The sequence below is a fragment of the Puma concolor genome, chromosome E3, assembly GCF_028749965.1.
Source record: "Puma concolor isolate L17-30 chromosome E3, mPumCon1.1.hap2, whole genome shotgun sequence".
Lineage (NCBI taxonomy): Eukaryota > Metazoa > Chordata > Mammalia > Carnivora > Felidae > Puma > Puma concolor.
Window position 1 is genome coordinate 18,463,389 of NC_141682.1, and position 17,968 is coordinate 18,481,356.

Here is a 17,968-nt window from a genome sequence, read left to right on the forward strand (position 1 = left end):
GGTGTCTACTTCTGCAGACACTTCCTGAGTCTCAAAGTGTGTCACCCCCCAGGTTGCCTACCTCCTGCTCCAACCACCACTTTATACTGTGCCCAGCTCCACGTAACTGAAGGAAGCATGCTGATTCCCCTCCTCACAGGACACCTCATTTCCTGCCTACCCTGGATGGAATTGGGATAAAGAAGGGAAGGATATGGGGCATCTGGCTGGCTCAGTCGGTGGAGCATGTGACTCTTGGTCTGAGGTTGTGAGTTCGGGCCCACATTGGGTGTAAAGATTACTTTAAAAATCTTAAAATAAAAAAAAAGGAGGGGGAAAGAATACACATGGCAGAATAGAGGTGTCTCGGGGGAGATTGAAGAATTGAGACAAAGAGAAAATCAGAAAGAACAAAAGGGAATGTTGAGCAGGAAAAGAATGTGAATCCTTTGTGATTTTTCCCCCTCCTGGGCTACTTCGAAAGATGGCAGGTAGTGTTTGAGTAGCTTTCTCATGGTTTTGGTTGCCTTCTTCCCAGAGGAGTTCTCGGAGGGAGAATCATGCAGTAGATTGTATCACATCTCCTCCCTTTAAGTCTTTACTAAAAGTTCACCTTCTCAGAGAAGTCTTCCTTGGCCTCCCTATCCAAAACTTCAACGTCTTCCTTGTCCTTGACACTTCCTGTTATACCCCTTTATTTTTTTTTTATTACAGTCTTTGTTACCTGTCTTCCTTAGAATTTAACCTCTATAAAGACAGAGATTTTTGGTTTTTTATTTTAGTTTTTAGCTGTTTTGCTCACAAGTGTATCTACAGTGTCTCGAAGAGCCCAGAGTAAGCACTCAACTCTTATTTATTGAATGAATAAATTGATGACTGAACTACAGCATGCTGCTGGGCACTTTTTTTTTTTTTTTAATGTTTATTTATTTTTTGAGAGAGAGAGACAGACAGAGTGTGAGCAGGGGAGGGGCAAAGAGAGAGAGGGAGACACAGAATCCAAAGCAGGCTCCAGGCTCTGAGCTGTCAGCAGAGCCCAACGCGGGGCTCGAACTCACAAGCTGTGAGATCATGACCTGAGCTGAAGTCAGACGTTTAACTGAGCCACCCAGGTGCCCCATGGGCACTTTTGTAATAAAAAGGGAAAGTCTTAAAAGAGTATGTTGTAAATCTGACAGATTCATAGCTCTGAGGCAAAGACAGAAAGAGGCCTTTTTTTTTTTCTTTCCCATTTGGACCCATCTTAAAAACAAAACAGGGGCGCCTGGGTGGCGCAGTCGGTTAAGCGTCCGACTTCAGCCAGGTCACGATCTCGCGGTCCGTGAGTTCGAGCCCCGCGTCAGGCTCTGGGCTGATGGCTCAGAGCCTGGAGCCTGTTTCCGATTCTGTGTCTCTCTCTCTGCCCCTCCCCCGTTCATGCTCTGTCTCTCTCTGTCCCAAAAATAAATAAACGTTGAAAAAAAAAATTAATTAAAAAAAATAAATAAATAAAGCACACATAACATTTACCGTCTTAGTTTTTTTTAAATGTTTGTTTATTTTTAAGAGACAGAGCACAGGCAGGAGAGGAACAGAGAGAGAGGGAGACACAGAATCCGAAGCAGGCTACAGGCTCTAGCTGTCAGCACAGAGCCCAATGTGGGGCTCGAACCCACGAGCCGTGAGATCATGACCTGAACCGATGTCAGATGCCCAACCTACTGAGCCACCGAGGTGCCCCTACCGTTTTAATATTTTTAATGTACAGTTCAGTGGTGTTCAATATAGCCTCAGATGTTTAGAGGGAGCACAGAGCTAAGCATGAGCCCTAGATTCAGCCCACATGGACTTGAACTCCTGGTTCATCCTGTTACTATGTGGCCTTAGGCAAGTTACTTGGGCATTGGAGCCTCAGCCTTGTCATCTGCAAAGAGATACAGTATTGACTCCACAGCGTTGTGAGGCTGGAAGGAGGCCACGGGTATGAAGCACTTGGCAGCACTTGGCTCAGAGAGTGCCTCAGTACATGTTAACCATTGTTATTCTAGAGCTTGGAATTCAGAATCAGAATCAGGTTGGGTTTCACTCACAAGGTCACATGGATACAGCTGGGTCCTAGACGTAGCTTCGGCTGAATCCTGAGCAGAGCCGCCAGGTCGAGGGGTCTGTGAAGTGCTCCTGGCTTTCCGGACTGCGTAAGGGCTCTGCTCTCTGTTCTCTGGGGCTGCCTCTCCACCCCTCTGCGTCACTCAGGGTTGGGGGAGTGGGGGTGCTGCTTCCAGACATAGGACTGGACTGAAACTCGGTATCTACTGCTTCTCTGGGGCATTTCCTTATGGCACGTATATCCTCAGATGTTACCAAATGCCTGCTATGTGCCAGGCAGTGTGCTAGCTACCAGGGCAGTGCAAAGATGGATACGATTTGGACCCCTCCCTCAAAGATCTTATAACCTAAGGGGATAATACATGTGTGACTATGCCACTTACCCAGCTGGTAACTATTTCTTGATCACCTACCATGTGTATGTTGTGTAACAGGCCCAGAGCGCGGCCTCCAGACACGCTGATGAGATGCATGGGTGGATGGAGCTGGTTACTTGGCTGGTTGTCAGGAAATGTTCCACACAGCAGGAGATCTGGCCAAGGACTTGCTGAATGGAATTTACTAATGGAGAGGGTGTGCGAAGATATGGTCCTCAGGTTCATTTGAGAGGACTTGAGGTCATTAGTCTGGCTGTATGTGAGGGTTCTTGAGTGGAAAGTTCAAATGGCTATAGGGTCCAAGAAAGAACAGGAAATGCATGGAGGCTGGGTGCTTCCTCTTCTGTTGTCTGTACACATGAATGCCTCTTGACTTATGATCCATTTGTGCACTTTTGGTAGAGACACAAGAACCCATTACAGGAAAAACAATGCAAGCATGGCAGCTGGTACTCGGGCTCAGAGACAGAGCGTACTTGGGGGTGGAGAGTGAAGCCCAGGGGCACAGTCCTATCTGAAAGGGGAACCCACTTCCCAGTCTGAATCACTTGCTTAGTCTAAGAACATAAGCCAACTGTTTCCAGCTCTGCCGACGCATCAAAAGCTAGAAATCTGGTTGCTACTGTTTTTTAAATGAAATTTCCCAGTTTTAAGGTAAATAGCAACTCGAATTTTGGAAAGAAATTGCCCACCAGTTGAAATACGCTTTCAAATTGTAACTACCAGTCTGTAACTTCTAGTCCGGGAACCAAGAGAGAGATCAGGTTAGAAGGATGGGCTGAAGCCAAGTTTTAAGTGGCCTTGAATGCTGCGCTAAAGCGTTTTGATTTGAGCTTACAGACGGTTTTAGTTTTTGACCAAGAAAGTTCTTGGAACAGGGGCGTGGCTTGATGCAAGACCTTGGGGACCGGTGGGGTGTAGAGTGACCTATGAAATAAGAAGGAAGCATTCTGGATGTAAGGTGACTGCAGTAAGGCGGGTTTGCGACAATGAAGTTGAAAGATGGTGGCAGTGGGACTGGAAGGACAGAATGGACAATAAAAAGATGAAGTCTAAAAGGAGAGGATGCGGGCAGCGGAGGGGAGTGGCAGGAGAAAAGATGGCTCCAATGTGACCCACGTCTGCCTGCAGAAAGGGAAGGGCGAGCCAGGTCGGGTGCAGCTTGCTGAAATTACAGAAACCAGCCCGACGCTCCGCTACACCGCGGAAGGGGTCGGGAGCGCAAGGCCTAACCAGCACCGCGCAGTGCGGCTCCGCTCCGGGCCCGTCGAGCGCCTGGAACAAGCCGGTTTATGAAACAGGCCGTACAAGCGAGTCGCCTACGAAACGGGGATGATGCCTCCGGCTTCTCCGGGCGGCTGTGGGGATTGTGGAGAAGGCGGACGGGCCGGCACTCGGGAGAGGCGGAATGAGCGGGTGCTTTCTTACCCCGGGCTCTGCAAGGTTCAAGGTCCCTCGGGGGACCAGGCTGCCGGCCCTTCCAGGAGAACCGCCCGCCCGCCTCGTGCTTCCCCCGACCCGCCACCCGGCGGCCGCGTTCAGAGCCGCCGCCTCCCCTCCCGGCCCGGTGCGCCCCTGGGCTTGCGGCATCCGGCCCTCCCCGGCCCAGCGCGCGCGGCGCTCCTTTCCGGAACTCGCGGGGCAGGAGCGCCGGTCGGGGGTCCCCGCCCCGCCCTCTCCGCCCCGAGGCCCCGGCCGAGCGCCGCGAGCCCGGAGCCGGCCTGTGGGATTCCCGGAGTCCGGCCGCGGCCGGAAGTGCGCTTTCCTCCCGCCCCCGGCGGGGCCGCTCTAGCAGCCCCGGGCGCCGGCGTCTCAGTGGGAATAACCCCTTCGGCCCCAGCCGGCCAAAGCCGCGTCTGGCGGCATCCGTCCCCTTCTCCCTGCGAAGCGCTGAGTTGTCTTGTGTTCTCCCCGACAACGGTTGGAGGATTCTCGTGCCCCTATCAAGAGGACAGCGCCCAGCTCGCTGGGTTCATGTGCCCTGGGCGAAGGTGCTGAGCCACCTCGGACAGGTTATTAAACCTCTCTGAGCCTCGGCTTTCCTATCTGTAAAAAAGCACCGTAACTACCTCAAGGGTTTGCTGTAAGGATTCAGTGAACATGTAAACGACCTAGGAGAGGGCCATTCGCATAGTAAGTGCTCAGTAAATGCTAGTTGTCATTGTTTCGATTTTTACTGCTACCTTTGGAAAACGGACAGGTATTAAGAGGGTCAGTTTTGTGGCATGAGAATGAAGAACATGATAGAAATGATACTAAGAGCTACTATTTATTGAGAGCCTTCTTTGTGCTAGGTTCCTTATACACCTGTCTCTATAGCCTTAGGGCAATTCTGTGAAAGCAGTACTGTTATTCCCATTTTATGGATGAAATTAGGAAATGGGTGGATGTCAGCGTCACATTTGAACTCAAGGCCCTTCTGACTCCAGAGTGCATGCCTTTCTTCTCCACACTGCAGCTCTGATTTTGGAAACATTTTCTGGGAATTCTGAACTAAACCATCAAAGCCAATAGTGCTGTCAGACATGGATGTCCCATTAGTCCAGATTTGAGGAGGCTGTGCAAAACCACCTAACTCCTGCAACAGGCTGAAAATAATGAACAGTGCTGGGGTGCCTGAGTGGCTCAGTTGGTTGAGCATCTGACTTCGGCTCAGGTCATAATCTTGCAGTCCGTGAATTCAAGCCCCGCGTCGGGCTGTGGGCTGACAGCTCGGAGCCTGGAGCCTGCTTCAAATTCTGTGTCTCCCTCTCTCTCTGCCCCTCCCCTGCTCATGCTCTGTCTCTCTCACTCTCAAAAATGAATAAATGTTTAAAAAAATAAAAAAAATAATAATGAACAGTGCTGCCCCAGTATAGACGCTATCCTTGCTTAAAGAAAAGGATCTTGTGACCTTCCAAAGAAGCAAGTTGCAGGCATCCAAAGAAAGGCACTGAGTGTATGTACAAATTTTTTTTTAATTTAATTCATTTTTTTAATATTTTTAGTCATCTCTACACCCAACTTGGGGCTTGAACTCACAATCCCAAGATCAGGAGTTGCATGCTCTTCTGACTGAGCCAACCAAGTGCCCCTATTTGTTTAAGGATAAAACAAAACCATGTTTTCAGGTGCAAAAACAATTACCAAAGAGCCCAACCTTTGACACAACCTGTGGAAACCTCAGTGGCCGGTCAGACCGGCCATTTCTTCCTGCTTCCACTCTCAGGGTCCCTCTGGGCAGTTTCTAGTGGGCTCCAGCATTTGGTACTAAAGGTCTTTTGAGTTGGTGGAACCCTGGAGAATACAGTCAGGCTGTCCTTGTCTTTCATTCCCTAGGGATTTAGCAACTCTGACAGTCATGCAGGAAGGCAGGCAGCCGGGGGTGGGGGGTAGGGGGTGGGGGGGAGTGGGGGGGTGGGGGGGGTGCAGGCATGGAAGCTCTGAGGAAAAGGGCTGGCCGGCCACGGGAGATGAGGAACCAGAGAGTTTCTCACCTCCAGGCCCTTGGTCACACTGCTCCCTCTACCCGGTTTAAGCTTTGAGCGGGCAGGACATTGTGCATCTTGTATTCTGCACCCTAGAAATGCCAAGAAAGCTTCGAGTTTTCCCAGAGTCATTCTGCAAGTTAGTGGTTTAGTCACAACAGGGCACCGGGTGTCTCACACAACAAACCCAAGGGCGGAATGTGGAGTATGGGGCCACCCTGGTCTGATGACCATACACGCTTCCTCCAGTCTTACAACACAGGGTAGATGATTTCTAATCAGATTTCTTTTATGTTTTTCTTTTTCACTTCTTTTTATATTAAAAAAAAATTTTTTTTTTTTTTGAGAGAGACAGAGCACGATTTGGGGAGGGGAAGAGAGACAGAGACAGAGTGGGAGACACAGAATCCAAACTAGGCTCCCAGGCTCCAAGCTGTCAGCACAGAGCCCAACACGCGGCTCGCACTCATGAACCATGAGATCATGACCTGAGCCAAAGTCGATGCTTAATCAACTGAGCCACCCAGGCGCCTCAACTTCTTTTTGTATTCTGAAAAAAAAAAATCATGTGGTATAAAAAGACAAAAAGGAAAACAGGCTGTCCTCCTGCCTCTGCTTGTCCCCAGCCCCTACCATCATCCCCTGAGCACTGTGACCAGTTTCTTGTGCGTCTTTCTAAAGATAGTCTATGCATATGCAATTGTCTCCTTTTAGAAAAACACAAATATGGGGCGCCTGGGTGGTTCCGCTAAGCATCTGACACTTGGTCTTGGCCTCTTGATCTTGGCTCGGGTCGTGATCTCAGGGTTCATGGACTCGAGCCCAGCATCAGGCTCTGCACTGGCAGTGCAGAGCCTGCTTGGGATTCTATCTCTCTCTCTCTGTCTCTCTCTCTGTCCCTTCCCCACTCACACTGTCTCTGTCTCTTTCAAACTAAATAAATATACGTAACAAAAATCACAAAAATGACAACACGTTGTAGTCACTTGCTTTCCCCCCTGCTTCTTTCATATAACAACGTATCTTGGAGAATGTCTCATGTCAGTTTGTACATATCTGCTTCATTTTTTTCCCCCACAGCTACTGAGTATTTTGTTATATAGATATGCCATAATTTATTTAGTCAACTTCCCTGTTAGTGGACATGTAGGTTATGTTCAGTCTTTTGTGATGGAAACAACACTTTGCTGAATATCACTGTGCACACCATGCCTGTAGAATCTAGAAGTAGACTTGTCAGGTCAAAGGGTGTACGCATTCTGAATTTTGATCAGGGTTGCCAAATTTTCCTTTTCCCAAAGAGGCAGTGCAGATATATGCTCTTACTAATAATGTTTGAGAGTGCCTCTTTCTTCCACATAGTCCATAAGCAAACTATATTTGCAAGCCTCTTAGGTTAAAAATAGTATTTCATGGTTGTTTGTATTTGCATTATGAGATTTCTTTTGTAACAAACACTGGTAAGAGGGAATTGAAACCTACCACTGGAGGTGTAAACATTTTTTAAAGTTTATTTATTTATTTTGATAGAGCGAGCAGAGGAGGGACAGAGAAAGAGGGAGAGAGAGAGAGAATCCCCAAGCAGGCTCCACACTGTCAGCACAGAGCCCAATGTGGGGTTCAAACTCACAAACCATGAGATCGTGACTTGAGCCAAAGTTGGACACTTAATCGACTGAGCGACCCAGGTGCCCTGGAGGTGTAAAATTTTTAAAAAGCACTGTGCACCTTGAATTAATCCTCATCTCCTGATCTGACTTGGAGAAGGAAAAAGAAAATTTGCCAATGAACGCTTTAAGCCACGTGACCCATTGGAGAAAAGACACAAAATCTAGAGACAAATGAAGTCTTAGTTTTCAGAACAAGAGAAACATACTAATAATACAAGCCAAAGCAGAAAACTTGATGTTTAACTCAACGGGAATCTTAAATCACACCATTAAACAGATGATTGGTAAGGCACGGGGAAGAATAAGGGTCTGGAGTCCTAAGGACTGCATTAAATCACAGCTCTTACTAGCAGGGTGACCATGGGCAAGTTATTTCACGTATCTCTGAACTTCTATTTCATCAGCATAAAGTCGAGGCAGAAATAGCCACTGGCGGAGTTATTGTAAAAAGTTTAAAATAACTCACATCAAATGCTTGACACAAAAGATATTCATTAAAATGGAAGGAAGAAGGTCAAATCCAAGCCCTGTGGGGTTACAGGCCCTAGACCCCTGAGCAAAAGGAAGATCACCTGGACACAGAACAGCTGGAAGCAGGCAGAGCTTGATCGCCCCTGTAAAAAGCAGGCTTGTCCAAACCTAGTGGTCAGATCTCAAGGGTGAAAAACCAAACGACAAAACCTCCACGTATTATTCCCCTTACGATAATGTGAAACAGAGCCATCTTCTTGCCAGTTGTGTATATCTAGAGCCACGGGGTTTCATTCTTTGTGAATGCCTGCTGGAGCTGGCTAGGAGAAGATAATATTGTGTATCTACCAACCCGCTAAAGCCAAAAGATACATGTTGTAGGTAATCCCTTTACTGGGATTGCTTAAAGTGGGATGTGTGATTTGTAGCCGTGTCTTTAATTTTTTTAATGTTTATTCTTTTTTTGGGGGGTGGGTAGAGACAGAGCAGGATCGGGGGAGGGGAGAGAGAGAGGGAGACATAGAATCTGAAGCAGGCTCCAGGCTCTGAACTGTCAGCACAGAGCCGGACTCGGGGCTGGAACTTACAAACTGATCATGACCTGAGCCACCCAGGCGCCTCGTTAACAGTGGCTTTAAAAGCTGGATTGGCTGGATGTATGAACTTAGCACAGCCATGAAATATCTCCTACACCACTGGGGCTTGGTTTCCCCATCTGTCTCTGTGTTGGACTGGATTCAGAATTAGGGGATGGGGTTGAAGACATGGTCCTCCGCATCGCAAAATGTCATTTTGATGAGGACTCACAGAACTTTCTCCTTAGCCTCACATGGACTATGTACCCATATGCTTGGATCTCTAGAAAACTCAGCAAATCTGTAACACTTATAGCAATAGCCTTATGTCATGTGTTTTCTTTTTTTTTTTTTTTTTAATTTTTTTTTCAACGTTTATTTATTTTTGGGACAGAGAGAGACAGAGCATGAACGGGCGAGGGGCAGAGAGAGGGAGACACAGAATCGGAAACAGGCTCCAGGCTCTGAGCCATCAGCCCAGAGCCCGACGCGGGGCTCGAACTCACGGACCATGAGATCGTGACCTGGTTGAAGTCGGACGCTTAACCGACTGCGCCACCCAGGCGCCCCATGTCATGTGTTTTCTTACCCACCTGGATTCATGTCATCATTCTCTCCTTTTTACTCCCTTTAGCTTTTTTTGTTTGTTTGTTTTTTGTCTTGTTAATGACATTTACTACTTCCGCTACTATCAGTGATCATAGCCAATGTTGAGCAGCTGTGAGTCTTTTTTTTTTTTAAGTTTTTTTTTTTTTTTTAAGGTTTTTGTTCTGTTTTTGAGAGAGAGAGAGTGCAGGAGGGGCAGAGTGAGAAGGAGAGAGACAGAATCCCAAGCAGACTCCTCATTGCCAGTATGGAGCCTGAGGGGGAGCTCGAACTCACAAACCATGAGATCATGACCTGAGCCAAAATCAAGAGTCAGAGGCTTAACCAACTGACTCAGCCATCCAGGCACCCCAGGGGCTGTGAGTCTTACTAGATGCCAGGCACCTGTCATAGAATATGTGGCTATCTATAAATGCCTCAGGTTCTTTTCAAAACCAAGCAAGGTATAAATAAAGAAACAAACACAACTGCCAGATTCCCTCATCTCCTTTATGGTAGCCACTTAAAGATGTCTTTTTAAATTTTAATTAAACTGGGTTTCACGCCCCACATGGAGCCCAACACAGGCTTGAAGTTATGACCCTGAGATCAGGACCTGAGTTGTGATCAAATCTCAGATGCTTAAGGGCGCCTGGGAGGCTGAGTTGGTTAAGTGTCTGACTCTTGATACTGGCTTAGGTCATGATCTCACTGGTGATGGGATCGATCCCCGTGTGGGATCAAGACCCACGTTGGGCTCTGTGCTGACAGCGTGGAGTCTGCTTGGGATTCTCTCTCCCTCTCTCTCTCAAAATAAATAAATATAAACTAAAAAAAAAAAAAAATCACCCAGGTGCCCCAAAGGTATCTTTTTAATATTTGAGGCCGTATATATTAGAGAAAGGCTGTCCATCTTTGACTTCATGGTCCTCTTTATGGACCTTTATTTGTAAATGAACAAATCTACAAAGCAAAACAAAACCTCTTAGTAATCAGAAGCCATTAGTCAAGTGTTAACAACCTTACAAAACTCACACCCTAAGAGCCTGTGAGGAAAGCAGGGAAGGCTAGAAGGCCACAGAGAACTGCAGTCCCAGAATAGTCTTGCCTCCTTTACACAGTGAAAACAAGAATAGGGACTGAGTGCTCCCTCATGCCAGGCCCTGGTCTAAGACTTGTCATGTGTTAATGCGTTAATCCTCACACCCACCTATTATGTAGGAATTGTTTTCTATGGTTATAAGGTTACTAGGTTCACAGATGAAGGAAATTTTCTAGATTTCATTTATATGGATTTCAGCAAGGCATGGAATCAAATCTCTCCTCACATCCTTGAGACAAGATAGATATAGGCTGGAAATCCTGCATTTGGAGTCACAACTAATTACAAGATTATGGACCACCAAAGCCAGGGAAATGCTCATAGATTTGACCCACTGTTTCTTTTTCTGGGACTGTCTTTTAAGAAAATGATCGAGGGGCGCCTGGGTGGCGCAGTCGGTTAAGCGTCCGACTTCAGCCAGGTCAGGATCTCGCGGTCCGTGAGTTCGAGCCCCGCGTCGGGCTCTGGGCTGATGGCTCAGAGCCTGGAGCCTGTTTCCGATTCTGTGTCTCCCTCTCTCTCTGCCCCTCCCCCGTTCATGCTCTGTCTCTCTCTGTCCCAAAAATGAATAAACGTTGAAAAAAAAAAATTAAAAAAATAAAAAAAATTAAAAAATAAAAAAAAAAAAGAAAATGATCGAAATTTCAGAGATATACTCTCAGAGATGTTCACCAAATTTTATTTGTAAGAGCAAAAACTAAAGGCAGTGTAAATATTCAACAACAGGGCAATGAGTCAGAAAAATATGGTGTATCTAGCAGGAATCATACAAACAGCCATTAAATTTTTTTTTTTAATTTTTGAACGTTTATTCATTTTTGAGAGACAGAGAGAGACAGAGCGTGAGAGGGGGAGGGACAGAATGAGAGAGGGACACAGAATCTGAGAATCTGAAGCAGGCTCCAGGCAGGCTCTGAGCTGTCAGCACAGAGCCCGACACGGGGCCCAAACTCATAGACTGTGAGATCATGACCTGAGCTGAAGTCAGATGCTTAACCGACTAAGCCGCCCAGGCACCCCTAGACAGCCATTAAAATTTTGGCTGGGAAGACATTAAAGCACCAAAAACATAGAACTAAGTTTTTAAAAAAAGCTTAGAAAAAATATATAGGAAGGAAATACAGCAAGGGGCAAAAATAATTGAACTGGGAGCAGATGAAAAATGAGTAATTTCACTTTTTAATATGTTCATTAGTATGGTTATGTTATTTTTTATTTTATTATTTTTTTAAAAGTAGGCTCCTTGCCCAATGTGAGGCTCGAACTCATGACACTGAGATCAAGAGTTGCATGCTCTACTGACTGAGCCAGCCAGGCACCCCTAGTTATATTATTTTTGTTAAAATTTTTTATTTAATGTTTATTCATTTTTGAGAGAGAGAGAAAGAGAGACAGAGCATGAGCAGGGAAGGGGCAGAGAGAGAGGGAGACACAGAATCCGAAGCAGGCTCCAGGTTCTGAGCTGTCAGCACAGAGCCTGATGTGGGTCTCGAACCCAAGAACCATGAGATCATGACCTGAACCAAAGTCAGACGCTCAACCGACTGAGCCACCCAGGTGCCCCTATATTATTTTTCTAGTACCAAAAAAAAAAAAAAGTAAGCCAAAGGTGAAAGCTAAAGCTAACTACTGGGGGAAAAAACGAACAGTCAGTATGTACACACACTTCATTCAATCTTCACACTCTTTGGAGCGGTCGTTTCCCTATTTTACAGCTGAGGAAACAGATTCAGAGAAGGTCCGGTGATTAGAACAAGGTCTCACAGTTGAATGTGGCAGAAACAAGAATTGAAACAAAGTCTGACTGGCTTTCCAGTTCCTCGGCTTTCACTACCAGGGTTCTCACCATATAGGACAGCTGCCAATCTATGGTACCTTCGGGTGATTTACGGACGGGTGCCCCCTCGGGACAGACGGACTGCTGAAATTTTCCTTCTCTGGGCAGGCAGCCTCTACAACATGGCCTTTGGCTTTTGGATGAAGCCAGGGTTGAAATGCGATCATACCTGTCCCCGGCCGGCGCCTTTGTGTACAACGTAACTTGTACCAGCGTCTGGGCAGCACGCAAGGTGGTGCCCGGGTGCTGGGACAGCCCCGGGAGAAAGGTGGCCCTCCCTGTTCTCCTTCAGGCCCTTTGATTCCACCCAGGGGAGAGTCTCATCTTGGTGCTAGGCCTTTATCCCCTCTCAGCTCTCTCTGTGCCTCCGACTCTGGCACTTTCTCACATACACACAAAAGGAACCCCTTAGGGGCATCAGTTAAGTCTCTGACTTTGGCTCAGGTCATGATCCCGCAGTTTGTGAGTCCGAGCCCCACACCCGGCTCTGTGCTGACAGAGCCTCGACCCTGCTTTGGATTCTGTGTCTCCCTCTCTCTCTCTGCCCCTCCCCCCCTCAAAAATAAATAAACCTTACAAAATAAAACAGAAACAATGCAAAAACTGAGTCCCTTAGACCCAGAGTCTTCACCTAATTATGCAACAATATATCAATGGTATTTATTAACATAATTTAATATTGATTGAATTTTGTACTGTAAAATTCACATAACATTTATAATTTCAGCCATTTTGAGGTATACAATTCAGTGACATCTAGTACATTTACACTGATGTGCAACCATCACCTCTATCTAGTTCCAGAACATTCTCATCACCGCAAAGGAAATATTGTACCCATTAAGGTGCCACTCCCCAATCCTCCTTCCCCCCACTCCTGGCAACCATTCATCTGCTTTGTGTCTCCATGGATTCGCCTGTTGTGGATACTTCATAGAAACGGAATCATAAAATACGCAGCCTTGTGTATCTAGTTCCTTTCACTTAGCATAATGTTTTCAAGATTCTTCCGTGTTGTAGGACATATCAGTAATTTATTCCTTTGTATGGCTTAATTCATTGTATGAATAGACACCACATTTTGTTTATCTGTTGGACATTTGGGTTGTTTCCACTTTTTGGCTATTATGAATAGTGTTGCTATGAGCATTTGTATATAAGTTTTGATGTGGACCTATGTTTTCATTTCTCTTGGGTACAGACGTGGAATTGCTGATGGTTCTATGTGTAACTTTTTGCGGACCACTAAATTGTTTTCCACAGTGGCTGTGCCATTTTCCGTTCCCACTGGCAGTATATGAGGGTTCAGTTGCTCCACCTCCTCACCAACACCGGTTACTCTCAGGTTTCTAGAAAATATTATTATTATAACTGTTCTTGTGGGTGTGAAGTAGGATCTCATTGTGGTTTTGATTTGCATTTCCCTCATAGCCAGTGATGTTGAGCATCTGTTCATGTGCTTGTTGGCCATCTGTAGATCTTCTCTGGAGAATGTGCAAGTTCTTTGCCCATTTTTTAATTGAGTTGTTTGTCTTTATTGTTGAGTTGTTACAGTTCTTTATATGTGCTGGATATAAGTCCCTTATCAGATATATGGTTTGCTAACGTTTCCTCTCCCATTCTGTTGTTGTCTTCACTTTCTTGATAGTTTCCTTTAATGTACAATATGTTTAAATTTTGATGAAGTCCAATTTACCTATTTTTTCTTTTGTTGCTTGTATTTTTGGTGTCATATCAAGAAACCATTGTCAAATCCAAAGTCATGAAGATTTACCCCTAAGTTTTCTTCTAAAAGTTTTCCAGTGTTAGGTCTTTGAACCATCTGGAGTTACTTTTGCATTGCATTCATTTTTACACTTACGATTTATAAGGAGCAATTTCCTATTCATCACACTGACATTGAGTTTCCTTCTCAGATGTTTTTCTTTCAGTGAAGGAAAATGCACTGAACAGAGGAAAAATATCAAATAAATAACAGTGCAGGGGGTACCCGGATGTGGCCAAGATGGCGGGTAAAACATAGGAATCCCTGCAGTCAGATTGTGACAAAAGGTGAGGGAGGTTCTCTAGGAGACACTGTAGTTCAGGAAGGAAGGGGTAGGATTTAGCTGGATTTTGAAGAAGGGAAGCCCCAGACCCGGAGTCAGAAAATCCAAGACCTACAGATCCCAAGTTCTCACAGTTGCTCTGTGACTGGAACATGTTAACTGACCTGTCTGAAGTCCGACTGTTCCCTTATGAGTAAAAAAAAAAAAAAAAGGGTGAGAATAACTGCCTTGTATCAAGAGAAACAAATTCTTCAATGTGAATGAGAGTATACGTTATAAAACAGTCAATGGGGGTGGATATCAGGGCCGAGACTCACATTGGCTGGCATTTGAACAGGACCCTGATGACAGGTGAGACTTGCCCGTGTGGAGAGAGAAGGGGAAGCATTCTAGAGAAGGCTGGGGTGGAGCCTATGACCCAGTGTGTCGGTGGGATCACATTAGAGGGCTCTGAGAAAGGAGGCAGAAAGGCTGGTTTCAGACGGGACCCAACGCTCTGGGGGTTTGGGGCTTCATTTTTCCAGCCACAAGTCTAGGTTCCCTAGAGTGTGGCAGTGGTGGAATCAGGCTTCAAGTGTTTGAGAGCTTACTGATTTAAGTGTTGTAACCTTGTGTGACAATATAATCCTCTCCTCCATCTGTCTTCAATCTCCTTTCCCATGCTTAGGCTACAGTAGAGCATCTGTTCCAAGGGTGCTGGAGACCTCTCTGGAAGGTTAGCCCACGTGTCACATATGGGTAGGAAATCCTTTGAATTTGATTTAACGTGACTTGGATCAGGACAAACCTGAAAAGGAAATCAACGTGTTGTTTTAACCCCACGATCTCCATTCCAACCTTATACTCAATATTTACCATTTAAAAAGTGATTTTGAGGGGGGTCTGGCTGGCTCAGTCAAAAGAGTGTGCAACTCTTGATCTCAGGGTCAAGCCCCATGTTGGGTATAGAGATTACTTAAAATAAATAAATAAACTTAAAAAAATAAAAATGCATCCTTAAACAAAATAATATATATTCTGCAAGAATTATAATTATAATAAATAAACAAATAAATAGTAAAAAGTGATTTTTAAAAATTGGAAATCATCAAACAGAACCAAGAATCCAAAGGTAAGCCTTCCTCTTACCCCAGATCCTCAGTCCTCCTGCCCAGAAACCACTATCGTTTATAGGCACATATGTATCCTCCCCAAATAGTCAAACATACACAAAAGTATTTCAGAGAGTAATACCCTTACCATTGAGAACATTTGATCTGACGTGTCATTTTGCAGATGAGATAACTGAGGCCCAGAATTGTGATGACTAGAGCTATTTCAGCTCATACCTTCATGCAAATACTTGGTAACAAAACGGTATACATATATTTATGTGCTTTTATTTTTTATTTATTTAAAAAAAAATTTTTAAGCAGGACCCATGCCTAACACGGGGCTTGAACTCACAACCCTGAGATCAAGAGTAGCATGCTCTACCAACTGAGCTAGCCAGGTGCCCATATTTACTTTTATTTGTATTTAAATTATATATATCTACATTTACTTACCCAACTATATATGTGGTTTCCTATAGCTTAGTCAAAGTTATTGTCAAAATATAAAAATCTATTGGGGCACCTGGGTGGCTCAGTTGGTTAAGCGTCCAACTTTCGCTCAGGTCATGATCTCAAGGTCTGTGGGTTTTGAGCCCCGTGTTGTCTGTGCTCCAGCTCAGAGCCTGGAGCCTGCTTCAGATTCTGTGTCTCCCTCTCTCTCTGCCCCTTCCCCACTCACACTCTGCCTCTCTCTCTCTCAAAAATAAATAAACATTAAAAAACATAAACAAAAATAAAAATATAAAAGTTCTTAATTTTCAAAAATTAAAAAAAAACAAACAAAACCCGCTATTGATCATGAGGCCGGAGGAGAGGCATTCTGAGGGTGAACAAAGTGATGCTTTTCAGAAGAACCGTGGGGGACCAGGTGGGTGGGAAGAAGCCAGGGGGACAGGAGGCTGGAGAACCTGTCAGAAGTCACTGTGGTAATTCAGGGATGAGAACTAGGGGGTGACAGTGGCTTGGGGCAGGGGGGACAGAAGAAGTGGGCAGAGTCAGCAGGGGTGCCGTATGCCTGAGGACCTACTGAGGAACGGGGTTCACAGGATGGCCCTTCAGGCCTTGGGGAGCAGATGACTGGGTATCGTGTAGAGAAATGGAGCTGGTGAATCTGGATGACTGTGACGTGGACAGGTCTGGTAGGCAAATGGAGAGAAAGAACAAGCCTGCAATGACAGGAACAGGGCTAGCCACTGACACGAATGATTTTTGGTACTGACCACGTTGAGCTGGAGATTTTTGAGGAAGAGAACGTAAGGGAAGGTCGTGGCTCTGAGCCTTAGGGACATGGTGGTTAGGAGGCACCAGGAGGGTAGGACTTGATGGGAGCAGCCTTAGGGAGCCACTGTAGGTTCTTGAGCAGAGGATTGACTGATCCTGGCATCTCAGAGGTGGAAGGGATCTCCTAGCTCTGGGACCCTGCTCTTCTTCCACATTTGAGTTCCACACTCCTAAAAAAGCAGCCCCCAGTACACCCTGTGGGCGTGCACATCTCCAGGGAAGAAGCATTTCCTGCTGGCATCTGCTGGAGCCTCCCCTGCCTGTGGTTAGACAGCCGTCCTACTGAGCAGCCTTCTCAGCTCCACACTCTCAGCCTGAGAGTGGCCCCCTCCGTACAGCAGATGGTTGGAGCCTCTGCTCAAGGCCCTGGGTCGTCCCAAGTTACACACTCCCTGTGTCTCTTAGGACACAGTTTCCAGGCTCCTGATTCTCCTTCCTGCTGGGCAGAGGGCTGTGTGCTCTGACGAGAAAGAAGGAGGCAGCCCTGGCTAGAGTTGATCACCTCTGAATTCTTGTATCATCTCATTTACCCCTCCCGTCCCTTGGGGAACCAAGGCCCATCTTTCTAAGGAAGAAGCCAAATCCCCAAGAGACAAAGTGAGTTGCCCAAGACCACAATGAGCGGTGAGGACAGAGCAGGGTGGGGACCAGGGTCCACCTCTAGGACCTCACTGCTCTCACAGCAACTTGGACCTTGGGATACAAGGGCGTGCGTTCAGGGGCCATGTGGAAGGCTGCTGAGCCCTGACCGAGAACAACACGGCGGTGGGCTGTCCATGAAAGGCAAAGGGGGGTGGGTCATCCTCATCTTTCTAGGAGTTCCCCTGCCAGGAGGGTCTCCTTTCGGGCCGCTGTGCCAGCTGCCTGTAAGTAACAGGACAGCATACTGTCACCTACAGTCAGAGCACCTTTTGCTTTCCTAGGAGCAGGACAAGCAAACTGTTGCCGGAGGAGGACGGCTTGGACTGACCAGGCGTGCTCCACCCTGCAGATTCCTCTCTTCAGCTCCTGGAGCAAGATGAGGAAGAGGACAGCAGGGCTGATTGGTTCCAGACACACCTGAGCCATTCGGAGAGTTGCGGTTAGGGGCCATGTGACCCTAGAGTCAGCATGCTTAGGTGTGAAACCAGCTCTGTCCCTCGTAAGCTATGTGCAAGTGATTTCCTCTATCCTTGGGCTGATAATACTGGTTTCATGAGTTGTTGTGAAGTTTCATGGAGCCCTTGGAATAGGTCTGGCGTGCAGTAAATACTCAATGAACGTAACTACTCAGAGGACATCATCCTTGTATTTATTACTCTAAACCTGGCGGACACAGACCAAGGGGTACAGAATCAGTACCTACGGTCAAATGGGTGTTGGAGCATCCACAATGGATAATCATTGATAAACTGAGA

The 17,968-nt window shown here is 46.3% G+C and overlaps 1 long non-coding RNA gene across 1 annotated transcript; it reads left to right on the forward strand.

The window, feature by feature from the left end:
* Positions 1-1,929: 1,929 nt before the first annotated feature.
* Positions 1,930-17,843, forward strand: LOC147573006 (uncharacterized). Its single transcript, XR_015245533.1, has 2 exons — positions 1,930-2,153; positions 17,495-17,843. It is a non-coding gene; the product is annotated as an uncharacterized LOC147573006 (long non-coding RNA).
* The last annotated feature ends 125 nt before the right edge of the window (positions 17,844-17,968 follow it).